General features: G+C 43.2%; 1 long non-coding RNA gene across 1 annotated transcript in view; it reads right to left on the bottom strand.

Annotated features, from left to right (window-relative positions):
• Positions 1 to 581: 581 nt before the first annotated feature.
• Positions 582 to 9,112, bottom strand: part of LOC140729948 (uncharacterized) — a 76,369-nt gene continuing 67,838 nt past the window's right edge. The window contains exon 2 of the long non-coding RNA XR_012099439.1: positions 582 to 1,010. This is a non-coding gene — a long non-coding RNA (uncharacterized lncRNA). The remainder of the gene's footprint in view (positions 1,011 to 9,112) is intronic.

Raw genomic sequence — 9,112 nt, 5'->3', positions numbered from 1 at the left:
ACAATAGTGGTGTTTAACAGAATCTTAGAGAAGTCATACAGGTGTGCAGAGATTGGGGGGGGGGTGGGAGAGGGCAATTGTGCAGCCAGAAGGGATTTGATTAGTGAGGTGTCTGGTTTAAATCAGCACGTCATGGGTCGACCCTGTTCTATGGATCGGTGACTACACTGGATACAGATCGGTGAGCATATTTCACAATGGGAAAAGATAGGAGATACCCTGAAAGTAATCATTCTCGCTGAGTACCAGCTGTGGGTTGGGCGATAGGTTGTTCAGTGATTGAATTTTGCAGGAGAGGAAAATGGCCACTGGCGCAGAAGCGGAATTGAGACCTGGCTGAGGGGACGTAAGGAAATTCTTGCACCAGAGGGTGGTGAATCTGTGGAATTCATTGCCACAGACAGCTGCGGAGGTCAAGTTACTGGGGTGGGTACATTTAAAGCTTATGGTACAGATCATTCATGGGCCTGGTGAATGGGGGTAGGATTGGAGGGGCCAAGTGGTCTGCACTACTTGTGCTGTCGTGTTTCACACCAAGGTCATGAACTAACAGAGGTAAGCAGACACTGCTAAGACTGTGATATTTTGCAAAGAAAAACTTTATTTTTCAGTTTACCAATTGCTCAATTAATACATTGATGGCAGGTCCTATCTTTTACACCCAGCTAGCTTTTTCACTCAGCTCCATCACTGGTGCTAAGGGTTGACTTCCTGGCTATCTCTTGATGATTAAGTTCCGATCAAGGAGGTTGGTCTCTATGCTTTCAAAGAGCTTGGTCCCCTTGTCAAGGTTATATCCCTGCCCAATGCTTGGTCCATTTGAAAATCTTGCCGAAAATTGTTTTCATATTAATCGTCATAGTCAATTATTTCATTCTCAGCTCCTCTCTTCCCCTTTTTTTCTTCTTTTTTTTCTTCTTTTCATCTAGTGGTCTTCCTCAGCGGAAATATTCCATCTCTTATTGCCTTTTCTCATTGGGGTTGGCCGCTCTGCAGCCATCAACACATGCCTGCGGACAAATGAATACAAAGATCACTTTCAACACTGTATGGCATTCCCAGCAAACTTTTAGGAAGAAAACTTGATAATGGACAAGGGAGACATCTAGAGAGCAATCCCAGCAGAAAGTAGGGAGTGGGGTGGAGGGAGGAACTAAAAGTGTGCTTGTGATGATGGTGGAAATGACAAAGAATGAAGTTCTGGATATGGTTGTATGGGGTGTTTGGTATGGACAAGAGGAACCTGTTATGATGCAGTGAGGGCACAGTTTAAGTGAGAGGTGTATTGGAATTGGTTGACACATATACGTAGATACAGTGAAAAGCTTCTCTTGCAAACTGTTCATCTAGATCAGATCATTACGCAGTGTGATGAGGCACTGGGTGTTGACTGCATCCACTTCAGCAAGACATTTGCGAAGGTCCCGGATATGAGTTTGGTCAAAAAGCTTCAGTGACTCGGCATTCAGCATGAGGTAGTAAATTGGATTAGACATTGGTTTTGTGGGAGAAGCCAGAGACTGGTAGCAGATGGTTGCCTCTCTGAATGGAGGACAGTGGCTCGAGGTGTGCCGCAGGGATTGGTGCTGGGTCAAATGTTGTCTGTCATCTATATTGATGATCTGGATGATAATGTGGTCAACTGGATCAGCACGTTTATGGATGAAGTAAAGATTGGGGTGCAGTGGACAGTGAGTTAAGTCTATCAACGCTTGCAGAGGGATCTGGATCAGCTGGAAAAATGGGCTGAAAATGTCAGGTGGATTTTAATGCAAACAAATGCAAGGTGTTGCAGTTCAGTAGGACCAACCAGGGAAGGTCTTATACAGAGAAGAGAAGCGTACTGTGGAGTGTGGTAGAAGTGGGAATAGAGGTACATATTTCATTGAAAATAGTGTCAGAGGTAGATAGGGTCGGAAAGAAAGCTTTTGGCACACTGGCCTTCATAACTCAATGTACCAAGTACAGGAAATGGAATGTTATGTTCAACTTGTATAATCTTGTATAATGAACTCCTAATCTGGAGCATTGTAAGCAATTTTGGTTACCTACGTGCCTACAGGAAAGATGTAAGCAAGGTTGAAAGAGTACAGAGTAAATTTACAAGGATGTTGTCGTGCCTGGTGGACCTGAGATAGATTAAATGGGTTAGGACAGCATTCTTCAGGATGTAGAAGATTTAAAGGAGATTTGATAGGAGTTTGCTACACTATGAGTGTTATAGATTGTGTATATACAAGTATGCTTTTTGTACTGAGGTTGGGTGGTGCTTCAACCAGAGGTCATGGGTTAAGCTTGAAAAGGTGAGACATTTAAGAAGCATATAAACCATATAAACCATATAACAATCACAGCACGGAAACAGGCCATTCCGGCCCTCCTAGTCCGTGCCGAACTCTTAATCTCACCTAGTCCCACCTACCCGCACTCAGCCCATAACCCTCCACTCCTTTCCTATCCATATACCTATCCAATTTTACCTTAAATGACACAACTGATCTGGCCTCTACTACTTCTACAGGAAGCTCATTCCACACAGCTATCACTCTCTGAGTAAAGAAATACCCCCTCGTGTTTCCCTTAAACTTTTGCCCCCTAACTCTCAAATCATGTCCTCTCGTTTGAATCTCCCCTACTCTCAATGGAAACAGCCTATTCACGTCAACTCTATCTATCCCTCTCAACATTTTAAATACCTCGATCAAATCCCCCCTCAACCTTCTACGCTCCAATGAATAGAGACCTAACTTGTTCAACCTTTCTCTGTAACTTAAGTGCTGAAACCCTGGTAACATCCTAGTAAATCGTCTCTGCACTCTCTCTAATTTATTGATATCTTTCCTATAATTCGGTGACCAGAACTGTACACAATATTCCAAATTTGGCCTTACCAATGCCTTGTACAATTTTAACATTACATCCCAACTTCTGTACTCAATGCTCTGATTTATAAAGGCCAGCGTTCCAAAAGCCTTCTTCACCACCCTATCTACATGAGACTCCACCTTCAGGGAACTATGCACTGTTATTCCTAGATCTCTCTGTTCCACTGCATTCCTCAATGCCCTACCATTTACCCTGTATGTTCTATTTGGATTATTCCTGCCAAAATGTAGAACCTCACACTTCTATATGAGGTGAAATTTCTTTGCTCAGAGGGTTGTAAGAGTGTGGAAAGAAGCTACCAGCACAAGTGATGCATGCAAGCTCAATGTCAACCATTTGCAAAGTTTGGTTAGGTACATGGATGGAAGGGGTATGGAGAGCTATGGTCCCAGTGCAAGTAGGCAAATGGTTTTGGAATGGACTAGATGGGCTGAATGGTCTGTTTCCGTGCCGTAGTGTTCTTTAGCTCTCTGCTTATCACCTTTTTGGGGCTGTACTTCAAGCCCCAATGACCAACAGAAATTAGAGCAGGGAGATTGCAAGAAGTATTGGCTTGTGATGGTGAAGCTTTTAACTTTCCTAACCGAGTCTGGGATTGCCATAGTGCTCAAGACTTAGTTTGGGTAGACTTTGTTCAACAATGTTTCCTCGGCCAATATATCGTGGCCTTTTACTGGACAGAAGGTAAGTTTGACCTTCTCCTCGGAAATAGGTCAGGACAAGTGGGTGAGGATCAGGCTGATGATCACTGACATTTGTTGTTTTGCTGCAACCATACCATGCAATACACATAAAAATAGACTAATTTACAATAATAGATACAAAATAAATCAATAATGTCAAGAAGAGCCATTTAGTGAGGTAGTGTTCACGGGATCTTGGACCATTCAGAAATCTGATGGCGGAGATGAAGAAGCTGTTCCTAAACTGTTGAGAGTGTGTGTTTTTTATTTATTTAGAGAAACAACACAGAATGGTCCTTCTGGCCATTTGACCACACCACCCAGAAACCGCAACAATCCCAATTTAACCCTATCCTACTGATGGTACAACTATTACACTGACCAACTAACCTACCACTACGTCTTTGGACTGTGGGAGGAAATAAGAGGACCTTGAGAGAACCCAGCATTTCAGGGGGAAGATGTACAGAGACTCGGCTCCCTGCATTCCTACTTCCTCTCATAGGCCCTTTCAGCTCATGAAACACAGCAATCCGTTTCCCATCTATTTAACCCTAGCTGAATAATAGTACAATTTATAATAATCAACTAACATTCTAACCAGTACATCTTTGGAATGTGTGACGAAACCAGAGCACCTGGAGGAAATCATAACTGTCATTGGAAGAACCTACAAACTCCTTATGCAATGGTACAGTAATTGCACTCCGAGCTCCAGAACACCCCAAAATGAAATAACGTCATGCTAACGACTATGCTACTATTGTGCCTTGAATTGGGATGATGTTCTTGGGCTTTGCGGAAAAAGAGGTAACCTTAACAAATGGAATCCTTGCAAGGTTCACTGCGTGGACTCTTTTTTTCTTTTACATAGCAGTCTTCTCCCCAATAAACTTTCACACCCTGAATAATGAAGAACTTATCAACTTCCACCTCAAATACATACAACAACTTTGCTTCCTCAGCTGTCCTTGACAATGAATTCCACAGATTCAACACTCTCTGGCAAAACAAGTTCCTTCTAATCTTGTAATATTGTATGGAACTGTTCCTGTCCGTGTACCTGTCCAAATGTCCTTGTGTTTGATGTAATATCTCACTAAAACCATTCCTGTCCATGTGCCTGTCCAAATGTCCTTGTGTTTGACCTAATATCTCACTAAACTAATGTTGAAATACAATGTCGGAAAGCATATAGTCATGCACTTTGGTGGAAGAAATACACAGGCAGACTATTATATAGATGGGTGGAGCATTCAAAATGCAGAGATGTAAAGGGACTTGGGAGTCCTTGTGTAAAATACCTGAAATGTTAACCTCCAGGTTGAGTCAGTTGTGTAGAAGGCAAATGCAATATTGACATTCATTTCTAGAGGTATAGAACATAAGAGCACGGACGTGATGTTGAGGCTCTATAAGGCACTTGTGAGACCACACTTGGAGTATTGTGTGCAGTTTTGGGCTCCTTATTTTAGAAAGCATATAATGACATTGGAGAGGGTTCAGAGAAGATTCACGGGAATGATTCTAGTAATGAAAGGGTTCCCGTATGAGGAACATCTGGCAGCTTTTGAGCTGTATTTCCTGGAGTTCAGGAGAATGAGGGGGGATCTAATGGAAAATTCTGAACATTCAAAGGCCTGAACAGATTAGATAAAGCAGTTATTTCACATGGTAGGTGACTCCAGGACAAGAGAGCATGACCTCAAGATTAAAAGACGTCCTTTTAGAACTGAGATGCGGAGAAGTTACTTCATTCAGAAGGTGGTAAATCTGTAGAATTTGTTGCCATGAGCGGCTGTGGAGGCCAGGTCATTGGATATATTTAAGGCAGAGATAGAGAGGTTCTTGATTAGCCAGGGCATCAAAAGGTATGGGGTGTGGGGAGTGGGGATGACTGGAAGAATTAGATCAGCCCGATTGAATGGCAGAGAGGCCTCAATGGGCAGAATGGCCAGCTTCTGCTCCTATATCTCATGGTCTTATGGTGTAAACAGTTCCCATCCGTGTAGCTGTCCAAATGTCCTTCTGTTTGACCTAATACCTCGCTAAATGGTTCCCATCAAATGTCAGAGTGTTGGAACTAGTATCAATATTCTTACACATAAAGTGTGAAAGAGAGATGAGAGTGGATATTGGACCACTGGAAAACAATGCTGGAGAGGTATTAACAGGGAACAATGTAATAGAGGACGAACTGAATAAATATTTTGCATCAGTCTTCACGGTGTAAGACACTAACAGTATGGTAGAAATTCCAGATATTGGGGGCATGGAATGTGTGAAGTTACTATAACTATAACTATAGAGAAGGTTCTTGGGAAACTGAAAGGAACTGATAGATGGATAGTATAGAAAGTAGTCACACCAAGGCTTCAGGAGACAGATAAGTGGGTAACAGTCAGGGAAGGGAAGGGCAAGACTCAGATACTTGAGAGTAACCCTGTGGCTGTCCAGACTGAACAATAATTAATTCTGTTTGAGTACTGTTGGTGGGGTGGGGGGGGAATGGCCTACCTGGGGGAAGCAACATTGGCCACGCGTCTGGCACAGAGTTTGGCCCTGTGACTCAGACGGGTAGGGAAAGGAAGAGGATGGCAGCAGTGATAGGGGTCTCTATAGTTAGAGAGTCAGACAGAAGATTCTGTGGAAACAAGAAAGAAACTAGGATGGTAGTTTGCCTCCCAGGTGGCAGGATCTGGTATATTTCAGATTGCGTCTACGATATCCTGCAGTGGGAAGGAGAACAGACAGTGGTTGTGGTATATATTGGTACCAATGACATAGGTAGGAAAAGGGAGGAGATCCTGAAAACAGACCACAGGGCGTTAGGAATAAAGTTGAGAAGCAGGACCACAAAGGTAGTAATCTCAGGATCACTGCCTGTGCCTCATGACAGTGAGTATAGGAGTAGAATAAGGTGGAGGATAAATGCATGGCTGAGGGATTGGAGCAGGGGGCAGGGATTGAGATTTCTGAATCATTGGGACCTCTTTTGGGGCAGGCGTGACCTGTACAAAAAGGACGGGTTGTACTTGAATCCCGGGGGACCAATATTGTGATGGAGAAGTTTGCAAAGGCTGTTGGGGAGGGTTTAAACTGGAATTGCTGGGGGGTGGGAACCGAATAGAAGAAATGCAGGAAGAGGCGGTTGGCTCACAAATAGAGAAAACTTGTAGAAAGTGCAAGAGGGAAGATAGGCAGGTGATGGAGAAGGGACGTATTCAGTCCGATGGATTGAGATGTGTCTACTTCACTGCAAGGAGTATTATGAACAAAGCGGATGAGCTTAGAGCATGGATTAGTAACTGGAGCTATGATGTTGTGGCCATTACAGAGACTTGGATGGTGCAGGGGCAGGAATGGCTACTTCAAGTGCTAGGCTTTATATGTTTCAGAAAGGATAGGGAGGGAGGCAAAAGAGTTGGGGGCATGGCACTGTTGATCCGAGATAGTGTCATGGCTACACAAAAGATATGTCATTGAGGGGTTGTCTACTGAGTCTCTGTGGGTGGAGATTGGAAACAGGAAGAGTCAATAACTCTACTGGGTGTTTTTCATAGACCACCCAATAGTAACAGGGACATCGAGGAGCAGATAGGGAGACAGATTCTGGAAAGGTGTAATAACAGGGTTGGTATGATGGGAGATTTTAATTTCCCAGATATTGATTGGCATCTCCCCAGAGCAAGGTGCTTAGATGGCGTGGAGTTTGGTAGGTATGTTCAGGAAGGTTTCTTGACACAATATGTAGATAAGCCTACAAGAGGAGAGGCTGTACTTGATTTGGTATTGGGAAATGAATCTGGTCAGTTGTCAGATCTCTCAGTGGGAGAACATTTTAGAGATAGTGATCACATTCTATCTCCTTTACTATAGCATTGGAGAGGGGTAGGACCAGACAAGTTAGGAGAGAGTTTAAGTGGAGTAAGGGGAAATATGAGGCTACCAGGCAGGAACTTGGAACATAAATTGGAAACAGATGTTGTCAGGGAAATATACGGCAGAAATGTTGCAAACGTTCAGGGGACATTTGCATGGAGTTCTACATAGCTACATTCCAAAGAGACAGGATGGTAGAGGACAGGAACCGTGGTGTACAAGGGCTATTGTAAATCTAGTCAACAAGAAAAGAAAAGCTTATGAAAGGTACAAAAACTAGGTTATGATAGAGATTTTGAAGATTATAAGGCTAGCAAGAAGGAGATTAAGAATGAAGTTAGGAGATCCATAAGCAGTCATGAGAAGGCCTTGGCGGACAGGATTAAGGAAAACTTCAAGGCATTCTACAAGTATGTGAATAGCAAGAGGAAAAGACATGAGAGAATAGGACCAATCAAGTGTGACAGTGGAAAAGTGTGTATGGAACCAGAGGAGACAGCAGAGGTACTTAATGAATACTTCGCTTCAGTATTCACTACGGAAAAGGAACTTGGTGATTGTAGGGATGATTTACAGTGGACTGAAAAGCTTGAGATTATAGATATTAAGAAAAAGGATGTGCTGGAGGTTTTGGAAAGCATCAAGTTGGACAAGTCACTGGGACAGGATGAGATGTACCCCAGGCTACTGTGGGAGATGAGGGAGAAGATTGCTGAACCTCTGTTGATGATCTTTGCATCATCAATGGGAATGGGAGAATTTCCAGAGGATTGGAGGGTTGCGGATGTTGTTCCCTTATTTAAGAAATAGAGTAGGGAGAGCCCTGGAAATTATAGATCAGTGAGTCTTAGTTCAGTGATTGGTAAGTTGATGGAGAAGATCCTGAGAGGCAGGATTTATGAAAATTTGGAGAGGCATAATATGATTAGGAATTGTCAGCATGGCTTTTTCAAAGGCAAGTTGTGCCTTATGAACCTCACTGAAATTTTTGAGGATGTGACTAAACACATTGATGAGGGTAGAGCAGTAAAGGTAGTGTATATAGATTTCAGCAAGGCATTTGATAAGGTACCCCATGCAAGGCTTATTGAGAAAGTAAGGAGGCATGGGATCCAAGAGGACATTGCTTTGTGGATACAGAACTGGCTTGCCCACAGCAGCCGAAGATTGGATGCAGACAGGTCATATTCTGCATGGAGGTCTGTGACCAGTGGTGTGCCTCAGAGATCTGTTCTGGGACCCCTACTCTTTGTGATTTTAACAAATGACCGGGATGAGGAAGTGGAGGGATGGGTTAGAAAGTTTGCTGAATGTTGAAAGGCCAAAACCAGAGTAGATATGGAAAGGATATTTCCCATGATGAGAGAGTCCAGATACCTGTCCACATGTTCCTTAAACCTACAGTTTTCCAACACGACATATGAGGGAAAAAAAAACCCTTGCCTCCAATGTCCACTTTAAAATCCTATCCTTCCCATCTTCAACCTATGTCCTCAAGTTATAGACTCATACCTTCCCCATCCTGGGAAAAAGCTGACTGGGTCCAGAGGAGATTGACGAGAATGATTTTGGGAATAAAGTGGTTACTATGTGAGGAGTGTTTGATAGCATGTGAATCTAGGCTTGCTGGATTTCAGAAGAATGAGGGGCAGGAGGGGGGT

The sequence above is a fragment of the Hemitrygon akajei genome, chromosome 7, assembly GCF_048418815.1.
Source record: "Hemitrygon akajei chromosome 7, sHemAka1.3, whole genome shotgun sequence".
NCBI classification, from domain to species: Eukaryota; Metazoa; Chordata; class Chondrichthyes; order Myliobatiformes; family Dasyatidae; genus Hemitrygon; species Hemitrygon akajei.
This window is presented reverse-complemented; position numbering and strand designations above follow the sequence as displayed.